Raw genomic sequence first — 22591 nt, forward strand, 5'->3', positions numbered from 1 at the left:
GAAGGGCTTTGAAGAACAAAATTCATGAGGTAGACAAGGGCCTAAAGATATTAGAGGGAGCCAACTGTACAAAGAAATGGGAATGAAATAACAAAGTTCAAGGAAAGCCTAGTGGAATATAAAATACAAGAACAGGGTTGTAGAAGTCTGGGATGGGGGGTAGGAATTAGAGGCAACAAGCAAGGCTTGAGTAAGAGGATTATCATAGAGAATCTTTTAGGTCATGCTAACATTTTAACATAGAAAACAGGAAGTCATGAAAGGATTTTAAGTAGGTAAAAATATGGTTAGATACTAATTCTAGAGGCTGTACCAAGGGTCAACAGCAGTAGTGGAACAAGCTGGAGATCAGTTAGAAAACTATTATTGTCATTTAGGAGAAAAATGGTAAGGGTCCAAACCAGGGTATGGGAATGGAGATTTGGGAATGGGAAAGAAAACAAATTCATGAGATATTTTGAAGGAATAATAATTGTGATTTTGTGACAGATTAAACTGTGGAAGTGAGAAAGGAGAAATATGACATGGTGACCTAGTTTTTGCCTTGGGAGTATTAATACCAACAAGAAAAAGGTTTGTGGTGCTGCTGGTGGAGCCATGAAAAGTTCAGTTTTAGCTGTGTTCAGTTTGAGGTGCTGGTAAGGCATCTACATAGAAAAAGCCAGCAGGCAGTTGGCTTCATGAGTCTGAAGCCCAGCATAACGACTTGTGTTGGAGATACAGATTTGGGAGTCATTTGCATGTTTAATTTAACTCAAAGAAGTGAGTGACGGCTTCCCTGGTGGCGCAGTGGTTGAGAGTCCGCCTGCCGATGCAGGGGACGCGGGTTCGTGCCCCTGTCCGGGAAGATCCCACATGCCGCGGAGCAGCTAGGCGTGTGAGCCATGGCCGCTGAGCCTGCGCATCCGGAGCCTGTGCTCCGCAACGGGAGAGGTCACAACAGTGAGAGGCCCGTGTACGGCAAAAAAAAAAAAAAAAAAAAAAAAAGGAAGTGAATGAGATTGCCAAGGAGATTCAGGAACCACCAAATCTAAGGATCCAGATAGAGTATTCAGAAAAGGAAAGTGAGAAAACAATGAAAGAGGAGAACTGGAAGAGAAGGGTGTCATAGAAAGGAAGAGAGGAGATAATTTTAAATGTCACAGAAGGTCAAGATAAGGACTGAAAACAGTTCACTAGATTTGTCAATTAGAGTTATGGTAACCTCTACCACAAAGCATAATGCATGGCCATTCTCACAAATTCCTGCATCTCTACATAAAGTTTATTAACATTCTCACCCATTTTTATCTTCTTTCCTCTGGTTAGTTTTCTCAATCCTATCTAGCCCACTTTCTTAAATATTTTAATGCCTATTCTAATATCATGAAATTAAATACACAAAATTTCAAAAATTTGTTATCAATAATATGAAAGAGAAATCCAAATAAAGTAGTTTATAAAGAAATAAGATGTATTTCAATATGTAAATGCTGGGACATAACATTAAAAGACATGCAGAAAAATATACAGAAAATGCCTGTAAATGTGGCAACTACAAATGATGACTGATACAGGTGTGTTATTACTATTATTTCAAATATCCAAGAGCAGCATTTTTGTATGTGACATGATTTTCCAAAATTATGAACATTCTTGGTAACATCATGAACAAAACAAAGTAAGATCTTAAGTTGGTTTACATGGTAGTTGTATACTGGGAAAAGTCAGTGTATATTAAAACTTTCTTCTTTGTATATAAAATGGAGTTCAATTCAAGGCCTAGATCAACATAAACATACTTTTCACCTATATGAATATCCAATGGGATATTCAAGTTGTATGGGATATAGAAAAATTAATTTTTGTGCAGTCTGTCCTGCATATTGCAGGACATTTAGGAATCTTGACCCTGCCCACGATATGCCAGGAAGCCCTCCATCATTATGATATTCTTTTTTTTTTTTTTTTTTTTTTGGCCATGCCACGTGGCATGTGGGATCTTAGTTCCCCGACCAGGGATTGAATCTGCGCCCCCCTACAGTGGAAGCACGGAGTGTTAACCACTGGACTGTTAGGGAAGTCCCCATTATGATATTCTAAAATGCTTCTCACAAATTTTCAAACCATCCTTTGGGTTTATACTACCTTCATTGAGAGTCATTACTCTATTCTTGTCCAAAGAAGAAAACAAGTGCTTCCCCTGGCACTGCATCACCCTCTAACAACTAGGCCTATTTCTTTTCCTTCTCAGTTATTATGAATTGTCTTCTCTCCTAGATCATCAATCTCTCCCTCTTTTCTTGTTACTTTCAGCCAATACACTTTCTCAAATTTCTACCATTTTCTATATCATCTAATTTTTATCTTCCCCTTCTCATCTAAACATCTCCTATGAGTGGTCTACACCAACTAGCTTCAATTTGGCACCTCCTAGTCATTCCTTAACCCGCTGCAATATGACTTTTGTTCTAACAACAACATTGAAACCATTCATGTTAAATTCACTAATGAACTTAATTCACAAATTAATGTTTATATTTCAGCACTAAACTTACTGAACCCTCTACTGCTGTTCACTACATGTTTTCTTAAAACTGGGCATCAAAAACTTCTGGATCCTCCTCTCATCCTGTTTATACTTTAGCTTTTCATCTTTTTCTAGATAATCCCTTAATGTTGGTGGTCCCCAGAATTTCCTCCTCAGCTAGTAACTTTTCCCTATATACACCCTCTACTAGATTATCTATCTTACTCACCTGGTTCAACTATCACCTTTATGCTGATGGTTTCCAAATGTATTTACCTGCTAGTTCTGCAATCTCATAACTTTACAGATATATCTTATTCAAAACGTCCAAAACTTGCTCCTCTTGTATTCTATATCTCGGTTAGAGATTTCACCTAATACTCAAGCCAGAAACTTAAGAATCATTCTTTATTATTCTGTCTCCACTGGCCCCCATCCCATTTGTGATGGTCTTTTAATGTGTAAACTTGGCTAGGTTAGATTTTCCAGTGGTTCAATCAAGCACAGATTTAGGTATTGCTGTGAAACCATTTTGTACAAGTGATTAATGTCTGTAATCTCCTTTAAGTAAAGGAGATTATCCTAGATAATCTGGGTGTACCTGATTCAATCAGTTGATAGGCCTTAAGAGCAGACCTGAGACTTTCCTGGAGAAGAAATATCTCCTATGAACACCAACTTCAGTTTGTGCCAGAGGTCCAGCCTGAAATTCCTGAGAGACTGCTCTGTGGATTTCAGACTTACCTAGCCAGTCCCCAAAATCACATAGGTCAATTCTTTGCAATAAATTTCTTAATATGTATCTCTTACTGTTCTGTTTCTGTTCTGTTTCTGTTTCTCTAGTTTAACCTTGATTGATATGCCATGTATTTAGTAATACTTCATCAACCTTTCTCAAATCAGTTCCTCTGTTATTCATCTCAACTATGATTTTTTTCTTTTTGCGGTACGCGGGCCTCTCACTGTTGTGGCCTCTCCCATTGTGGAGCACAGGCTCCGGATGCGCAGGTTCAGCGGCCATGGCTCACGGGCCCAGTCGCTCCACGGCATGTGGGATCTTCCCAGACCGGGGCACAAACCCGTGTCCCCTGCATCGGCAGGCGGACTCTCAACCACTGCACCACCAGGGAAGCCCATCTCAACTATGATTGACTGAGTTCAGGCCCTCATCATTTCTTGTTAGGATTATCACAAAAGCATCTTAAATGGTCTTCTCACCCCAATCTTTACACCATCCTCCATATGACCACTAGTATGATCTCTATAAAATATAAATGGGAACATAGTACCCTCTTTAAAAATCTTCAATAACTTCTCATTTCCTACAGATTTATCTTAAAACTATCTAGCATGGCACATAAGGTCTTCACGTTCATGCTCTAGCTTGCTAATCTAGTTTCATCTCTCCACTCTAGGAAACCTATTTGACTTGTAGATATGCTTACCATCCACCTCCATCCCCCAACAAGAACAGGCTATATCAAACTTCTGTACCTTTGGTATTCTATTCTCATTGCTTAAAGTTCTTCCATCTATTTGTCTCTCTACCATCCCCCATCCTAACTTAATACTTCTACTCATTTTATTAAGACTCTGCTTAGATATTGATTCACACAGGAGGTCATCCCAGACCTCACTAGTATACGCCCTCCTCTTTTCACTTATAACACTCTATTCCAATTTCTACTTACAGCACTTACCAAATCAGTTTATGAACTCCTTGGGTAAGTTAGGTGTCTTATTTTTGTAACCCTAGCATCTAGAAAAATACCTAGAATTAAAAAGATGCTCAATATATTTTTATTGATTGAATGAAAGGATAGATGGATCATGCTCTGGATATCAGGTTGGTTCCTATGAATTATGGCTATCCAAAGATATTCACAGCCTAGTTCCATGGCAAAAGGAACTTTGCTGATGTGATTAAGAACCTTGAGGTGGGGGAGAATATTCTGGATTACCTAGGTGGTCACACTGTATTTGCATGAGTCCCTTAAAGCAGATAATTTTTCCTCAGGAGAATCAGATAGAGATGGGAAGATAAAAGAAAATGGAGAATTCTGCATATATATCCAAAAGAAATAAAAACAGGACATTGAAAAGATAGCTACACTCCCATATTCATTACAACGTTATTCACAAGAGCCAAGATATGGAAACAACCTAAGTGTCTATCAATGGCTGATATAATAAAGAAGTTATTATATATATATTCTATATATATATTCTAGATATATATATATATATATATATATAGAATATATATATATACTCAGCCATGAAAAAGAAGGAAATTCTGACATTTCTGACATTCTGACATAAGGGATAAATTTTGACATTATGCTGAGTGAAATAAGCCAGAGAGAGAAAGACAAACACTGCATGTTATCAATTATATGTGGAATCTAAAAAAAAAAAAAGTCAAACTATTAGTAACAGAGAGTAGAAAAATAGTTGCTAGGAGCTAGGGTTTAGAGGAAATAGAGAGAGGTTTGTAAAAGGTTACAAATTTTCAACTATAAGATGAAGAAAGTTTGAGGATCAAATGTAAAACATGTTAACTATAGTTGATAACACTGTATTACATAATTGAAATTTGCTAAGAGACTAGAACGTAAATGCTCTCACCAAAAAAAAAAAATGCGAGGTGATAAATGTGCAGATTAACTAGATGATTGGAATCCTTGCACAATGTGTATGTATAACAAATCACCACGACTTACTCTTCAAATATCTTACAATTTTAGTTTTCAATTATACCACAACAGGGAAATCCCTGGCAGTCCAGTGGTTAGGACTCCCTGCCTTCACTGCCAAGGGCCTAGGGTTTGATCCCTGGTCAGGGAAATAAGATCCAACAAGCTGCACAGTTTGGCCAATAAATAAATAAATAAATAACAACAAACATTTTTTTATGACTTCAGATTTTTTTTATTAGTTTCTGCTTTATAACAAAATGAATCAGTTATACATATACATCTGTTCCCATATCGCTTCCCTCTTGCGTCTCCCTCCTGCCCACCCTCCCTATCCCACCCCTCCAGGCGGTCACAAAGCACCGAGCTGATCTCCCTGTGCTATGAGGCTGCTTCCCACTAGCTATCTACCACACGTTTGGTAGTGTATATATGTCCATGCCTCTCTCTCACTTTGTCACAGCTTACCATTCCCCCTCCCCATATCCTCAAGTCCATTCTCAAGTAGGTCTGTGTCTTTATTCCTGTCTTACCCCTAAGTTCTTCATGACATTTTTTCCCTTAAATTCCATATATATGTGTCAGCATATGGTATTTGTCTTTCTCTTTCTGACTTACTTCACTCTGTATGACATACTCTAGGTCCATCCACCTCATTACAAATAGCTCAATTTCGTTTCTTTTTATGGCTGAGTAATATTCCATTGTATATATGTGCCACATCTTCTTTATCCATTCATCCGATGATGGACACTTAGGTTGGTTCCATCTCCTGGCCATTGTAAATAGAGCTGCAATGAACATTTTGTTACATGACTCTTTTTGAATTATGGTTTTCTCAGGGTATATGCCGAGTAGTGGGATTGGTGGGTCATATGGCAGTTCTATTTGTACTTTTTAAAGGAACCTCCATACTGTTCTCCATAGTGGCTGTACCAATTCACATTCCCACCAGCAGTGCAAGAGTGTTCCATTTTCTCCACACCCTCTCCAGCATTTATTGTTTCTAGATTTTTTGATGATGGCCATTCTGACCTGTGTGAGATGATACCTCATTGTAGTTTTGATTTGCATTTCTCTAATGAATAATGATGCTGAGCATTCTTTCATGTGCTTGTTGGCAGTCTGTATATCTACTTTGGAGAAATGTCTATTTAGGTCTTCAGCCCATTTTTGGATTGGGCTGTTTGGTTTTTTGTTATTGAGCTGCATGCACTGCTTATAAATTTTGGAGATTAATTTTTAGTCAGTTGCTTAAGTTGCAAATAATTTCTCCCATCCTGAGGGTTCTCTTTTGGTGTTGTGTATGGTTCCTTTGCTGTATAAAAGCTTTGAAGTTTCATTAGGTCCCATTTGTTTATTTTTGTTTTTATTTCCATTTCTCTAGGACGTGGGTCCAAAAGGATCTTGCTGTGATTTATGTCATAGAGTGTTCTGCCTATGTTTTACTCTAAGACTTTGATAGTTTCTGGCCTTATATTTAGGTCTTTAATCCATTTTGAGCTTACTTTTGTGTATGGTGTTAGGGAGTGATCTAATCTCACACTTTTACATGTAGCTGTCCAGTTTTCCCAGCACCACTTATTGAAGAGGCTGTCCTTTCTCCACTGTACATTCCTGCCTCCTTTATCAAAGATAAGGTGACCATATGTGCGTGAGTTTATCTCTGGGCTTTCTATCCTGTTCCATTGACCTATATTTCTGTTTTTGTGCAAGTACCGTACTGTCTTGATTACTGTAATTTTGTAGTATAGTGTGAAGTCAGGGAGCCTGATTCCTCCAGCTCCGTTTTTTGTTCTCAAATTGCTTTGGCTATTCGGGGTCTTTTGTGTTCCCATACAAATTGTGAAATTTTTTGTTCTAGTTCTGTGAAAAGTGCCAGTGGTAGTTTGATAGGGATTGCATTGAATCTGTAGATTGATTTGGGTGGTAGAGTCATATTCACAATGTTGATTCTTCCAATCCAGGAACATGGTATATCTCTCCATCTATTTGTATTATCTTTAATTTCTTTCATCAGTGTCTTATAATTTTCTGCATACAGTTCTTTTGTCTCCTTAGGTATGTTTATTCCCAGATATTTTATTCTTTTGTTGCAATGGTAAATGGGAGTGTTTTCTTGATTTCACTTTCAGATTTTTCATCATTAGTGTATAGGCCTGCCAGAGATTTCTGTGCATTAATTTTGTTTCCTGCTACTTTACCAAATTCATTGATTAGTTCTAGTAGTTTTCTGGTAGCATCTTTAGGATTCTCCATGTATAGTATCATGTCATCTGCAAACAGTGACAGCTTTACTTCTTCTTTTCCGATTTGGATTCCTTTTATTTCCTTTTCTTCTCTGATTGCTGTGGGTAAAACTTCCAAAACTATGTTGAATAGGAGTGGTGAGAGTGGGCGACCTTTTGCTGTCCCTGATCTTAGTGGAAATTCTTTCAGTTTTTCACCATTGAGGATGATGCTGGCTGTGGATTTGTACTATATGCCCTTTATTATGTTGAGGAATGTTCCCGCTACGCCTACTTTCTGGAGGGTTTTTATCATAAATGGGTGTTGAATTTTGTCAAAAACTTTCTCTGCATCTATTGATATGATCATATGGTTTTTCTCCTTCAATTTGTTAATATGGTGTTTCACAACGATTGATTTGCATATATTGAAGAATCCTTGCATTCCTGGAATAAACCCCACTTGATCATGGTGTATGATCCTTTTAATGTGCTGTTGGATTCTGTTTGCTAGTATTTTGTTGAGGATTTTTGCATCTATGTTCATCAGTGATATTGGCCTGTAGTTTTCTTTCTTTGTGACATCATTTTCTCATTTTGGTATCAGGGTGATGGTGGCCTTGTTGAATGAGTTTGGGAGTGTTCCTCCCTCTGCCATATTTTGGAAGAGTTTGAGAAGGATAGGTGTTAGCTCTTCTCTAAATGTTTGACAGAATTTGCCTGTGAAGCCAACGGGTTCTTGGGTTTTGTTGGAAGATTTTTTTTTTGCGATACGCGGGCCTCTCACTGTTGTGGCCACTCCCGTTGCGGAGCACAGGCTCCGGATGCGCAGGCTTAATGACCATGGCTCACGGGCCCAGCCTCACAGGTCCAGCCACTCCGCGGCATGTGGGATCCTCCCGGACCAGGGCACGAACCCACGTCCCCTGCATCGGCAGGTGGACTCTCAACCACTGCGCCACCAGGGAAGCCCTTGTTGGAAGATTTTTAACCACAGTTTCAATTTTAGTCCTTGTGATTGGTCTGTTCAAATTTTCTATTTCTTCCTGATTCAGTTTTGGCAGGTTGTGCATTTCTAAGAATTTGTCCATTTCTTCCAGGTTGTCCATTTTATTGGCATAGAGTTGCTTGTAGTAACCTCTCATGATCTTTGTATTTCTGCAGTATCTGTTGTTACTTCTCCTTTTTCTTTTGTAATTCTATTGATTTCGGTCTTCTCCCTTTTTTTCTTGATGAGTCTGGCTAATGGTTTATCAATTTTGTTTATCTTCTCAAGGAACCAGCTTTTAGTTTTATTGATCTTTGCTATCGTTTGGTTCATTTCTTTTTCATTTATTTCGAATCTGATTTTTATGATTTCTTTCCTTCTGCTAACTTTGGGTCTTTTTGTTCTTCTTTCTCTAATTGCTTTAGGTGCAAGGTCAGGTTGTTTATTCGAGTTGTTTCATGTTTCTTAAGGTAGTATTGTATTGCTATAAACTTCCCTCTTAGAACTGTTTTGTTGCATCCCATAGGTTTTGGGTCTTCGTGTCTCCATTGTCATTTGTTTCTAGGGATTTTTTGATTTCCTCTTTGATTTCTTCAGTGATCACATAGTTAATAAGTAGTGTATTGTTTAGCCTCCATGTGTTTTTATTTTTTACATATATTTTCCTGTAATTGATATCTAGTCTCATAGCGTTGTGGTCAGAAAAGATACTTGATACAACTTCAATTTTCTTAAATTTACCAAGACTGGATTTGTGACCCAAGATATGATCTATCCTGGAGAATATTCCATGAGCACTTGAGAAAAATGTGTGTTCTGTTGTTTTTGGATGGAATGTCCTATAAATGTCAATTAAGTCCATCTTGTTTAATGTATCATTTAAAGCTTGTGTTTCCTTTTTCATTTTCATTTTGGATGATCTGTCCTTTGGTGAAAGTGGGGTGTTAAAGTCCCCTACTATGAATGTGTTACTGTTGATTTCCCCTTTTATGGCTGTGTTTGCCTTATGTATTGAAGTGCTCCTATGTTGGTTTCATAAATATTTTCAATTAGTATATCTTCTTCTTGGATTGATCCCTTGAACATTATGTATTGTCCTTCTTTATCTCTTCTAATAGTCTTTATTTTAAAGTCTATTTAGTGTGATATGAGAATTGCTACTCCAGCTTTCCTTTGATGTCCATTTGCATGGAATATCTTTTTCCATCCCCTCTCTTTCAGTCTGTACGTGTCCCTAGGTCTTAAGTGGGTCTCTTGTAGACAGCATATACATGAGTCTTGTTTTTGTATCCATTCAGCCAGTCTGTGTCTTTTGGTGGGATCATTTAATCCATTTACATTTAAGGTAATTATTATTTTTTTAAGGTAATTATTGATATGTATGTTCTTATTCCCATTTTCTTAATTGTTTTGTGTTTGTTATTGTAGGTATTTTCCTTCTCTTGTATTTCTTGCCTAGAGAAGTTTCTTTAGCATTTGTTGTAAAGCTAGTTTGGTGGTGCTGATCTCTCTCAGCTTTTCCTTGTCTGTAAAGTTTTTAATTTCTCCATCAAATCTGAATGAGATCCTTGCTGGGTAGAGTATTCTTGGTTGTAGGTTTTTCTCCTTCATCACTTTAAATATGTCTTGCCACTCCTTTCTGGCTTGCAGAGTTTCTGCTGAAAGATCAGCTGTTAACCTTATGGGGATTCCCTTCTGTGTTTTTTGTTGTTTTTCCCTTGCTGCTTTTAATATGTTTTCCTTGTATTTAAGTGTTGATAGTTTGATTAATATGTGTCTTGTCGTGTTTCTCCTTGGATTGATCCTGTATGGGACATTCTGTCCTTCCTGGACTTGATGAACTATTTCTTTTCGCATATTAGGGAAGTTTTCAACTATAATCTCTTCAAATATTTTCTCAGTCCCTTTGTTTTTCTCTTCTTCTTCTGTTATCCCTATAATTTGAATGTTGGTGCATTTAATGTTGTCCCATAGGTCTCTGATACTGTCCTCAGTTGTTTTCATTATTTTTTCTTTATCCGGCTCTGCAGTAGTTATTTCCACTATTTACCTTCCAGGTCACTTATCCGTTCTTCTGCCTCCATTATTCTGCTACTGATCCCTTCTAGAGTATTTTAAATTTCATTTATTGTGTTGTTCATCATTGCTTGTTTCCTCTTTAGTTCTTTTAGGTCCTTGTTAAATGTTTCTTGCATTTTCTCTATTATATTTCCAAGATTTTGGATCATCTTTACTTTCATTATTTTGAATTCTTTTTGAGGTAGACTGCCTATTTCCTCTTCATTTGTTAGGTCTGGTGGGTTTTTATCTTACTCCTTCCTCTGCTGTGTGTTTTTCTGTTTTCTCATTTTGCTTCTCTTCCTGTGTTTGGGGTCGCCTTTTGGCAGCCTGCAGTAGTTCCCTTTGTTTTTGGTGTCTGCTCCCAGTCGCTATGTTTGGTTCAGTGGGTTATGTAGGCTTTCTGGTGGAGGGGACTAGTGCCTGTGTTCTGTTGGATGAGGCAGAATCTTGTCTTTCTTGTGGGCTGGTCCACGTCTGGTGGTGTGATTTGGGGTGTCTGTGGCCTTATTATGATTTTAGGCAGCCTCTCTGCTAATGGGTGGATTTGTGTCCCTGTCTTGCTAGTTGTTTGTCATAGGGTGTACAGCACTGTAGCTTGCCTTTCTTTGAATGAAGCTGGGTGTTGGTGTTGAGATGCAGATCTCTGGGAGATTTTTGCCATTTGATATGTGGAGCTGAGAGGTCTCTTGTGGACCAGTGTCTTGAAGTTGGCTCTCCCACGTCCGAGGCACAGCACTGACTCCTGGCTGCAGCACCTAGAGTCTTTCATCCACATGGCTCAGAATAAAAGAGAGAAAACATAGAAAGAAAGAAAGAGAGAAAGAGGATAAAATAAAATAAAATAAAATAAAATAAAAATAAAATAAAGTTATTAATATAAAACATAATTATTAAGAAAAAATAGTTTTTAAGTAAACAAACAAGGAAAAAAACGGATGGACATAACCCTAGGACAAATGGTGAAGGCAAAGCTATACAGAAAAAATCTCACACAGAAACATACACATACACACTCACAAAAAGTGGAAAAGGGGAAAAAATAATATATCTTGCTCTCAAAGTCCGCCTCCTCAATTTGGGATGATTCTTTGTCTATTCAGGTATTCCACCGATGCCGCGTACATCAAGTTGTTTGTGGGGAGTTAATCCGCTGCTCTTGAGGTTGCTGGGAAAAATTTTCCTCTCTCTTCTTTGTTCGCACAGCCTCCGGTGTTCAGCTTTGGATTTGGCCCCGCGTCTGCCTGTAGGTCGCTGGAGGACGTCTCTTCTTTGCTCAGACAGGACGGTTTTAAAGGAGCAGCTGATTCGGGGGCTCTGGCTCACTGAGGCCGGTGGAAGGGAGGGTCACGGAGTGCGGGGCGAGCCTGGGGCATTAGAGGCCTGCGTGATGTTGCAACAGCCTGAGGCGTGCTGTGCGTTCTCCCGGGGAAATTGTCCCTGGATCCCGGGACCCTGGTAGTTATGGGCTGCACCAGCTCCCAGGAGAGAAGGTGTGGTTATTGACATGTGCTTGCACACAAGCTTCTTGGTGGCTGCAGCAGTGGCCTTAGCATCTCATGCCCGTCTCTGTGTTCCACGGTGATAGCTCTGGCTTGTGCCCATCTCTGGAACTCCTTTAAGCAGCTCTCTTAATCCCCTCTCCTCATGCACCGGGAAGCAAAGAGGGAAGAAAAAGTCTCTTGCCTCTTCGGTAGGTCCAGACTTTTTCCCGGACTCCCTCCTGGCTAGCTGTGGCGCACTAGCCCCTTCAGGCAGTGTTCACACCGCCAACCCCAGTCCTCTCCCTGCACTCCAACCGAAGCCCGAGCCTCAGCTCCCAGCCCCTGCCCGCCCCGCCGAGTGAGGAGAAAAGCCTCTCGGGCTGGTGAGTTCCGGTCGGCACTGATCCTCTGTGCGGGAATCTCTTCACTTTGCCCTCCGCACCCCTGTTGCTGCGCTCTCCTCCGTGGCTCCGAAGCTTCCCCCTCCGCCACCCACCGTCTCCACCTGTGAAGGGGCTTCCTAGTGTGTGGAAACCTTTCCTCCTTCACAGCTCCCTCCTACTGGTGCAGGTCCCATCCCTATTCTTTTTTCTCTGTTTATTCTCTTTCCTTTTGCCCTACCCAGGTAAGTGGGGAGTTTCTTGCCTTTTGGGAGGTCTGAGGTCTTCTGCCAGTGTTCAGTGGGTGTTCTGTAGGAGTTGTTTCACGTGTAGATGTATTTCTGATGTATATGTGGGGAGGAAGGTGATCTCTGTGTCTTTCTCTTCCACCATCTTCCCCAATCTGGATGAACTTTTTAGGAATAATTATGTTTTAGGAATGTGTACTTAAAAATAATATGTCCAGGACTTCCCTGGTGGCGCAGTGGTTGGGAGTCTGCCTGCCGATGCAGGGGACACGAGTTTGTGCCCCGGTCCGGGAAGATCCCACATGCCGTGGAGCGGCTGGGTCCGTGAGCCATGGCTGCTGAGCCTGCACATCTGGAGCTTGTGCTCCACAATGGGAGAGGCCACAACAGTGAGAGGCCTGCGTACCATAAAAAAAAAAATCTGTATAGGGTGTGGAGAAAAGGGAACCCTCCTACACTGTTGGTGGGAATGTAAATTGGTACAGCCACTATGGAGAACAAAACTAAAAACAGAGTTACCATATGATCCAGTCATCCCCTTCTGGGGCATATATTTGGAGAAAAACATAATTCAGAAAGATACATGCACCCCAAGGTTCACTGCAGCACTATTTACAATAGCCAGGACAAGGAAGCAACCTAAGTATCCATCAACAGAGGAATGGGTAAAGAAGACATGGTACATATATACAATGGAATATTACTCAGCCATAAAACGGAATGAAGTAATGCCATTTGCAGCAACATGGGTGGACCTAGAGATTGTCATACTGAGTGAAGTGAGACAGAGAAAGACAAATATCATATGCTATTGCTTATATGTGGAATCTAAAAATATGGTACAAATGAACTTACTTACAAAATAGAAATAGAGTCACAGATATAGAAAACAGATTTATGGTTAACCAGGGGGATGGGGGAGGGATAAATTGGAAGATTGGGATTGACATATACACACTATTATATATGATAGATAACCACCAAGGACGTACTGCATAGCACAGGGAACTCTACTTAATTATCTGTAATTACCTATATGGGAAAAGAATCTAAAAAAGAATGGATATATGTATATGTATACAACTGATCCATTTTGCTGTACAGCAGAAACTAACACAACATTTTAAATCAACTATACTCCATTAAAAATTAATTTAAAAAATCTCTCCAGATATTTGGAAATTTACTTGATATTTAGAGTTATTCTAAATTAAGTGATGGAAGTTTATTGGATAGCTAGGTTATTCCCAAATAAAATAAGATACTGAGATATAAATTACTGAACAGAGAAACTAAAGGTATTTAGCACTAATGATAAATGTTTGGTGCCACCCTGAGATATTCTCTATAAGAAAGCATATGTTTTTAGAAATAATTAGTATTTATGTTTACCAATCTACAAAGTCCTGGTGTAGAACACAGTTTATGGTTGCTTAAGGAAAGTAGGGTGTGTGTTTTAAACAAAGGAATGTATGAGGAAGGGCATTACATTCTCTTAAGCAAAAGAGTAATTTTTGTCCTACAGCTGGTTGCTCCTAAATGGAAAGAAAAGGGACAAAGTAACATTGATACAAAAAGTTATAAAAGGTTTGTGGAAAAGGAAAAGGAAATTTAGTTGGGTAAATGGATTTCTTGGGGGATTGGCCTGGGCAAGAATGGATTTGTATTCTCCCCTCAAAGTTTTCTTAAAATGCTGCTTTCAATAACAGATTGTATGAGTTTCTTTGCCTTTAAGTGATCTGTATTGGCTTTTGAGATCTCTTTTAACTTTGGTTAAGGGATAAGTATTGTCTCTCAGTGACCTATGATCTTATTTGACCAAGTGTTTTGAAAGGTTTTCACAAACTTCCCAAGTAACAAATTTTAATTAAATTTCTTTTGACTTCCAGCTAACTTTGGGATGCTTTAGAGGGCCCCTGAGGTATCTTAACGAAAAATATTTAACTAGTATTATTTGGTATGTTAAAGTACATGGAGAACCTTATCACATGAGCAATAAACCTACTTAAAATACATTGTATGGATGAATGGCATTAATATAGACATTCTAAAAATTATATAAAATTCCTGAAATTTGGATATGTCCTGGTATAATGCTATAGTTCTAGTTGTTATCTTAAAATGTTGTATGTCACAACAGTAACCAAGTTTCTTTATCAATTTCACTGTAATCAGATGTTTAACCATGCATGTTAAAGTCTTTTGTCATTTATAAACAATTATTGTTGTACTGATGCTGTTGCAAAAAGTGCTTCATCTTCAAGAAGATTGATAGGAAGGCTACAGAAGCAGTTACAACAGTTCCACCTCAAGATGTTGGCTACATGAGGATTCCAGGATTCCACTCCTTACTACCCTCTGGCTCAAAACAAGAAGCCACCCTGCCACTGGGGTCCCTAGATCAGGCATCCAGAGAGTTTTACTCCCTGACAGGCAGGGTTTACACCCCTAATCAGCTCTGAAGCAGCTACAGAAGAGGGACCATCACCCCTCTGCTTCCCAGAAGATTATGGGAGTAAAATCTCTGAGGGGGGGAAGGAAACAGGAGAGAAGGAGGCATGGCATAACCTCTAAAAGAATGACATAGCCCTTGAGGATATGACATAAACTGGTTAGAACCACCTAGGTCCAAGATGGCAGAAGATTCAACTTCCAGTAGACCTTGAGCCTCATTATATGCTCATTGTAATACACTAGCATGTTAAAGACACACCCACAGGTGCTATGGCAGTTCTGAGGCTGACCATAAAAGGTGAAAAGTGGGCAGTGGCGCAATTCTTGGAAATCCCCGCCCCTTTGCCAAAATAGTTGGAATAATCCTCCCACTCATTAGCCTATGAAATTATCCAGCCCATAAAAACTAACCACCCCGGGCCTCCCTGGTGGCGCAGTGATTGAGAGTCCGCCTGCCGATGCAGGGGATACGGGTTCGTGCCCCGGTCTGGGAGGATCCCATATGCCGCGGAGCAGCTGGGCCCGTGAGCCATGGCCGCTGAGCCTGCGCATCCGGAGCCTGTGCTCCACAACGGGAGAGGCCACAACAGTGAGAGGCCCGCGTACGGCAAAACAAACAAACAAACAAACAAACAAAAAAAACTAATCACCCCATATTTCGTGGCCTCTTGCCTTCTGAAATGGCCCAAACTCTGTTTATGGAGTGTGCATCTCCTTGAATAAACCTTCTTTCACTTAAAAAACGAAAACGAAAACAAAAAAACAACAGAAAACAAACTAACCTCTTCTGGGAGAGAGAAATGGAAAAACCAACCTCTTCTGGGAGAGAAATGGACAGACAACCAACCAGGCTACTAGATAAATGCTCTGAGGAAGGAAAATATTATGGCAGAATAGACATGAGAACTCCCTTTAATGCTGAGCACTTCTATAAACGTAGACAAGGAATACGATGCTATTTATAAACTATAATTCCACCTGTGTCCAAAAAAGTGTGACTATTTCCCAAGGAGAAAGTAAAAAGTACCCAGATAGCTATTCATAAAGTCACTGAAGGGCATCAAAGCCTTACATTCTGAAGTCTCCTGAACAGCATTCTGTAACAAGAAATTGAAAGTTAAAGAACAATTTGACATTGTGCACCACCTAATATAAAACACTGAGAAGAAAAAAAACCTCATTTCAGTGGTATTCCTTGACAAACGTACATAAGCTGAACTTAACCATGAGGAAACATCAGAAAACTGAAATCGAAGGAAATTCTATAAAATAACTGTGTTATATCTTCAAAAACATTTTTTTCTTAGACAAAGAAAGTCTAAGAAATTATTGCAGATTAAAGAAAACCAAACAGACATGACAACTAAATGCAACATATGATTCTGGAGTGGACCCTGGACCAGATTTTCTTTTCTTTCTCTTTATCTAAAGGACATTTATTGGCATAATTGGTAAAAAATAAATAAGGTCTTTAGGAAACACATACTGAAGTGTTTTTGAGTCATGAGGCAACTTATTGTCTAATGTTTCAAAAAATATGTGTACATATAAAAGAAGAAATAAATGTATAAATATAACTATAAATATAAAATATAAAAAATCATGATTCTTGATGTTTATCCAAAGGAGTTGAAAACTTATATCCACACAAAAACCTGCACATGGCTGTTTATAGCAGCCTCATTCATACTTGCCAAAACTTGGATGCAGGCTTCAGTAGATGAATGGATAAATAAATTGGAACATCCAGACAATGGAATGTTATTCAGCATTGAAAATAAATGAGCTATCAGGTCATGAAAAGACATGGAGGAAGCATAAATGCATATTAGTAAGGGAAAGAGGCCAATCTGAAAAGGCTACATACTGTATGATTCGAACTACATGACATTCTGGCAAAGGTAAAACCATGGAGTCTCTAAAAAAATCAGTGGTTGCCAGGGGTTGAGGGGGTGGGATGAAAAGGTGGAGCACAGAAAATATTCAAGGCACTGAAAATACTCTGTACGATGAATACATGTCATTATACATTTGTGCAAACTCATAAAATGTATAACAGCGAGAATATATATTGTTCAAGAGTAAAAATATAACTACGGACTTTGAAATATAATGATATGTCAATGCACGTTCATCAAATGTGACAAATGTACCACCCTGGTACGAGATGTTAATAATGGAGAAGGCTCTATGCATGTGTAGGGGCAGTGGGCATATGGGAAATCACTGTTCCTTCCTCTCAATTTTGTTGTGAACTTAAAACTGCTCTTAAAAAGTCTTTAAACAAGGTCAACAAACTTTGCATCGTCAATAATGAATGGGACCAAATGACATTTTCTGCCTCCTGATGTGATGCAATAACAAGGACACAGCATCACCTATGTAGACTTCTTACTAAAAATGCTCAAATTAATCTTGGGAAAGCAGACAAGTTTGGATTGTGGGATGACTGTAGGAGAACTGCCTGGACTCATCCAAAATGCCAATGTAATGAAAAATTAAAAGAAAAGGATGGGAAGGTGAGATTTGAGATTTTAAAAGACTAAAGGGGCATGACAGATAAATACAGTGCATGATTCTTGACTGGATCCTGGATCAAAACAAATAAAAAGATATAAAGGATATTGTTAGGACAACTGGAGAACATTGACATGAATAGTATATTAGATAATTGCATCAATGTTGAATTTTTCTGAGTGTGATAATAGTAATGCACTCGTTCCTAGGAGATACACATCAAAGTGTTTAAGGTTGGAGTGTCACAATAGCTGCAAGTTACTTCCAAAAGGTTCAGCAAAAAAAGTGTATATATATATATATATCTACAAAGAGAAAAAAAATATGTAGAAAAATAAACAATTGATGTATCTACATGAAGCATGGCTTTTGATGTTCCTGAAGAGTTGAAGTTTCATAAAATAAAAAATTGGTGAAGAAAATAATGTTTGGAGCTATGAAGTTTATCCTTAATTCTAATTATAAATCCTACTGGTAAATTCAGAAGTAAACCAATGCATTCAATTTTTTTGGCAAAAATTTTTCTGAAAAATAAAAGAAAGGGAAAAAAGAAATTAAGTAAGTAAAACAAATATCATCCAAAACAAAGTCTATCAAACAAAATAGACTTTAAATGCAAAAACGTCAAATGAGTCACTAAAAAAGATAAAAGGTGTATCTATTTTAGACTAGTGTGCACATAATAATAAAGCCTTGAATATATAAAGCAAAAACTTACAGAACTACAAGAATTTGACAAATCTACAATTACAGTGGGATATTTTTAATTGCTTTCAATAATGGATAGATGTGGCAAACAAATAGAATTAATAGTAATATAGAAGACAAACAATACAATTAACAAGTTTAATGGACTTTTATAGAATGCTACATGAAACAATTAGAATATACAAAATATTTTCAGGCACAAATGAAACATTTATAAATTCATCATGTTCTCTAGAATGTAAAGCAAATCTCAACATATACTAACAATCAGTATTATGTAAACCGTGTTGTCTGTACTAAGTGCAATTAAATGGAAAAGAGTAACAAAATATGAAGCTAAAAAATATCCATGTGACCTTCAAGATGGCAGAGCAGTAAGACGTGGAGACCACTTTTCTCCCCAGAAATACATCAGAAATACATCTACACGTGGAACGACTCCTATAAAACACCTACTGAATGCTGGCAGAAGAACTCAGACTTCCTAAAAGGCAAGAAACTCCCCATGTACCTGTGTAGGGCAAAAGAAAAAAGAAAAAACAGAGACAAAAGAATAGGGAACAGACCTGCACCTCTGGGAGGGAGCTGTGAAGGATGAAAAGTTTCCACACACTAGGAAGCCCCTTCACTGGCGGAGAAGGGGGGTGGCAGGGGGAAGCTTCAGAGCCATGGAGGAAAACACAGCAACAAGGGTGCAGAAGGCAAAGCAGAGATTCCCACACAGACGATCAGTGCCGACTAGCACTCATCAGCCTGAGAAAGCCCACCGGGGCGGGTGGAGGCTGGGAGGTGAGGCTCCAGCTTCAGAGGTCAGATCTCAGGGAGAGGACTGGGGTTGGCTGCGTGAACACAGCCTGAAGGGGACTAGTGTGCCACAGCTAGCCAGGAAGGAGTCCGGGGAGAATGTCTGGAACAGCCTATGAGGAAGGAGACCATTATTTCAGGGTGCGCGAGGAGAGGGGATTCAGAGCACCACGTAAATGAGCCCCAGAGACAGGTGTGAGCTGTGGCTATCAGTGCAGACACCAGAGATGGGCATGAAATGCTAAGTCTGCTTGTGCAGCCACCAAGAAGTCTGTGTGCAAGCACAGGTCACTATCCACACCACCCCTCCCAAGAGGCTCTGCAGTCCGCCACTGTCAGGGTCCCGTGATCCAGGGACAAATTCCCTAGGAGAACACATGGCATACCTCAGGCTGTTGCAAGCTCACACCGCCACCTCTGCTGACACAGGCTCGTCCCATATTCCGTACCCCTCCCCCCACCCCCACCCTGAGTGAGCCAGAGCCTCCTAGTCAGCTGTTGCTTTAACCCCATCCTGTCTGAGTGAAGAAAAGACACCCTCAGGCAACCTATACACAGAGATGGTGTCAAATCCAAAGCTGAACCCAAGCAGTGGTGCAAACAAAGAAGAGAAGGGGAAATTTTTCCCAGCAGCCTCAGGAGCAGCAGATTAAATTATCACAATCAACTAAATGTACCCTGCATCTCTGGAATTCCTGAATAGACAACGAATCATCCCAAAGTTGAGGCAGTGGATTTTGGGATCACCTGTAGACTTCGGGTTTGCTTTCTGTATCTAATTTGTTTCTCGTTTTATGTTTATCTTAGTTTATTATTTAGAGTTTATTATCATTGGTAGATTTGTTTATTGATTTGGTTTCTCTCTTCCTTTCTTTTCTTTTCTTTTAATATATATATATTATTTTTTTATTCGTTTTTCTCTTGTTGTGAGTGTGTATGTGTATGCTTCTTGGTGTGATTTTGTCTGTATAGATTTGCTGTTACCATTTGTCCTAGAGTTCTGTCTGTTTTTATTTTTGTTTTTCTTAGTATAGTTTTCAGTGTTTGTTATCATTGGTGGATTTGTTTTTCGGTTTGGTTGCTCTCTACTTCCTTTCCTTTTTTTCATAACTTTTAAATATTTTAAATTGTAATATTAAAAAATATTTTAATAACTTTATTTATTTTTCTTTCTTTCTTTCATTTTTTCTCTTTTCTTCTGAGACGTGTGGCTGGCAGGGTCTTGGTACTCCATCTGGGTGACAGGACTGTGCCTCTGAAGGTGGGAGAGCTGAGTTCAGGACACAGGTCCACCAGAACTTCCGGGCTCCACGTACTATCAAACAGCGAAAGATCTCCCAGAGATCTGCATCTCAACGTGAAGACCCAGATCCACTCAACGACCAGCAAGCTACAGTGCTGGACACCCTATGCTAAACAACTAGCAAGACAAGAATGCAACCCCACTTATTAGCAGAGAGGCTGCCTAAAATCATAATAATGTCACAGACACGCCAAAACACACCACCAGACATGGTCCTGCCCACCAGAAAAAGAGGATCCAGGCTCAGCCACCAGAACACAGGCACCAGTTCCCTCCACCAGGAAGCCTACACAACCTAATGAACCAACCTTAGTCACAGGGGGCAGACACCAAAAACAATGGGAACTATGAATATGCAGCCTGTGAAAAGGAGATCCAAAACACAGTAAGTTAAGTAAGATGAGAAGACAGAGAAACACACAGCAGATGAAGGAGGAAGGTAAAAACACACCACACCAAACATATGAGGAAATAGGCAGACTACCTGAAAAAGAATTCAGAGTAATGATAGTAAAGATGATCCAGAATCTCAGAAATAGAATGGAGAAAATACAAGAAATGCTTCACAAAGACCTAGAAGAAATACAGAGCAAACAAACAATGGTGAACAACACAATAAATGAAATTAAAAATTCCCTAGAAGGAATCAATAGCAGAATAACTGAGGCAGAATAATGGCTAAGTGACCTGGAAGATAATATAGTGGAAAAACTACCATGGAGCAGAATAAAGAGAAAAGAATGAAAAGAATTGAGTCTCAGAGATTCTGGTACAACATTAAACGCACCAACATTCGAATTATAGGGGTCTATGAAGAAGAAGAAAGAAAGGGTGTGAGAAAATATTTGAACAGATTATAGTTGAAAACTTCCTTAATATGGGAAAGGAAATGGTCAGTCAAGAACAGGAAGCACAGAGAGTCCCATATAGGTTAAATCCAAGGAGAAACACACCAAGACAAAAATTAATCAAACTATCAAAAATTAAATACAAAGAAAAAGTATTAAAAGCAGCAAGGGAAAAACAACAAATAACATACAACAGAATCCCCAGAAGGTTAACAGCTGATCTTTCAGCAGAAGCTCTGCAAGACACAAGGGAGTGACAGGACATATTTAAAGTGAGGAAAGGGAAAAACCTACAATCAAGATTACACTAACCAGCAAGGATCTCATTCAGATTTGATGGAGAAATTAAAAGATTTACAGGCAAGCAAAAGCTAAGAGAATTCAGCACCACCAAACCAGCTTTACAACACATGCTAAAGGAACTTCTCCAGGCAGGAAACACAAGAGAAGGAAAAGACCTACAATAACAAACCCAAAACAATTAAGAAAATTTTAATAGGAACATACATATTGATAATTACCTTAAATGCAAATAGGTTAAAGGCTCCTACCAAAAGATATAGACTGGCTGAATGGATACAAAAACAAGATCCATATATATGTTGTCCACAAGAGACCCACTTCAGATGTAAGGACACATATAGACTGAAAGTGAGTGTATGGAAAAAGATATTCCGTGGAAATGGAAATCAAAACAAAATTGGAGTAGCTATTCTCATATCAGACAATAGATTTTAAAATATAGATTATTACAACCCTCAGAATGGGAGAAAATATTTTCAAATGAAGCAACTGACAAAGGATTAATCTCCAAAATTTATAAGCAGCTCATGAAGGTCAATAGCAAAAAAACAAACAACCCAATCCAAAAATGGGCAGAAGACCTAAATAGACATTTCTCCAAAGAAGATATACAGCCTGCCAACAAACACATGAAAGAAAGCTCAACATCATTAATCATCAGAGAAATGCAAATCAAAACTACAATGAGATATCATCTCACACCAGTCAGAATGGCTATCATCAAAAAATCATGGAGGTTCCTTAAAAAACTACAAATAGAATTACCATATGACCCAGCAATCCCACTACTGGGCATATACCCTGAGAAAACCGTAATTCAAAAAGAGTCATGTACCAAAATGTTCATAGCAGCCCTATTTACAATGGCCAGGAGATGGAACCAACCTAAGTGTCCATCATCGGATGAATGGATAAAGAAGATGTGGCACATATATACAATGGAATATTACTCAGCCATAAAAAGAGACGAAACTGAGCTATTTGTAATGAGGTGGATAGACCTAGAGTCTGTCATACAGAGTGAAGTAAGTCAGAAAGAGAAAGACAAATACCGTATGCTAAC

At 38.9% G+C, this 22591-nt stretch overlaps 1 protein-coding gene across 4 annotated transcripts in view; it reads right to left on the minus strand.

The window, feature by feature from the left end:
- NBDY (negative regulator of P-body association) overlaps window positions 1-22591 on the minus strand; it is a 40262-nt gene that overhangs the window by 6649 nt on the left and 11022 nt on the right. The window contains exon 3 of one of the 4 annotated variants that reach the window (XM_060087811.1): window positions 5554-11259. The exons of 1 other annotated variant lie outside the window; for it this stretch is intronic. The gene's annotated coding sequence lies outside the window, so the exon portion shown is untranslated. Of the gene's footprint in view, window positions 1-5553; window positions 11260-12570; window positions 12756-18998; window positions 19188-22591 lie in introns of those variants that run through there. 2 more of the 4 variants (XM_060087814.1, XM_060087813.1) reach the window with 2 other exon arrangements.

Source organism: Mesoplodon densirostris, chromosome X (assembly GCF_025265405.1).
Source record: "Mesoplodon densirostris isolate mMesDen1 chromosome X, mMesDen1 primary haplotype, whole genome shotgun sequence".
In the NCBI taxonomy this organism is placed as follows: domain Eukaryota; kingdom Metazoa; phylum Chordata; class Mammalia; order Artiodactyla; family Ziphiidae; genus Mesoplodon; species Mesoplodon densirostris.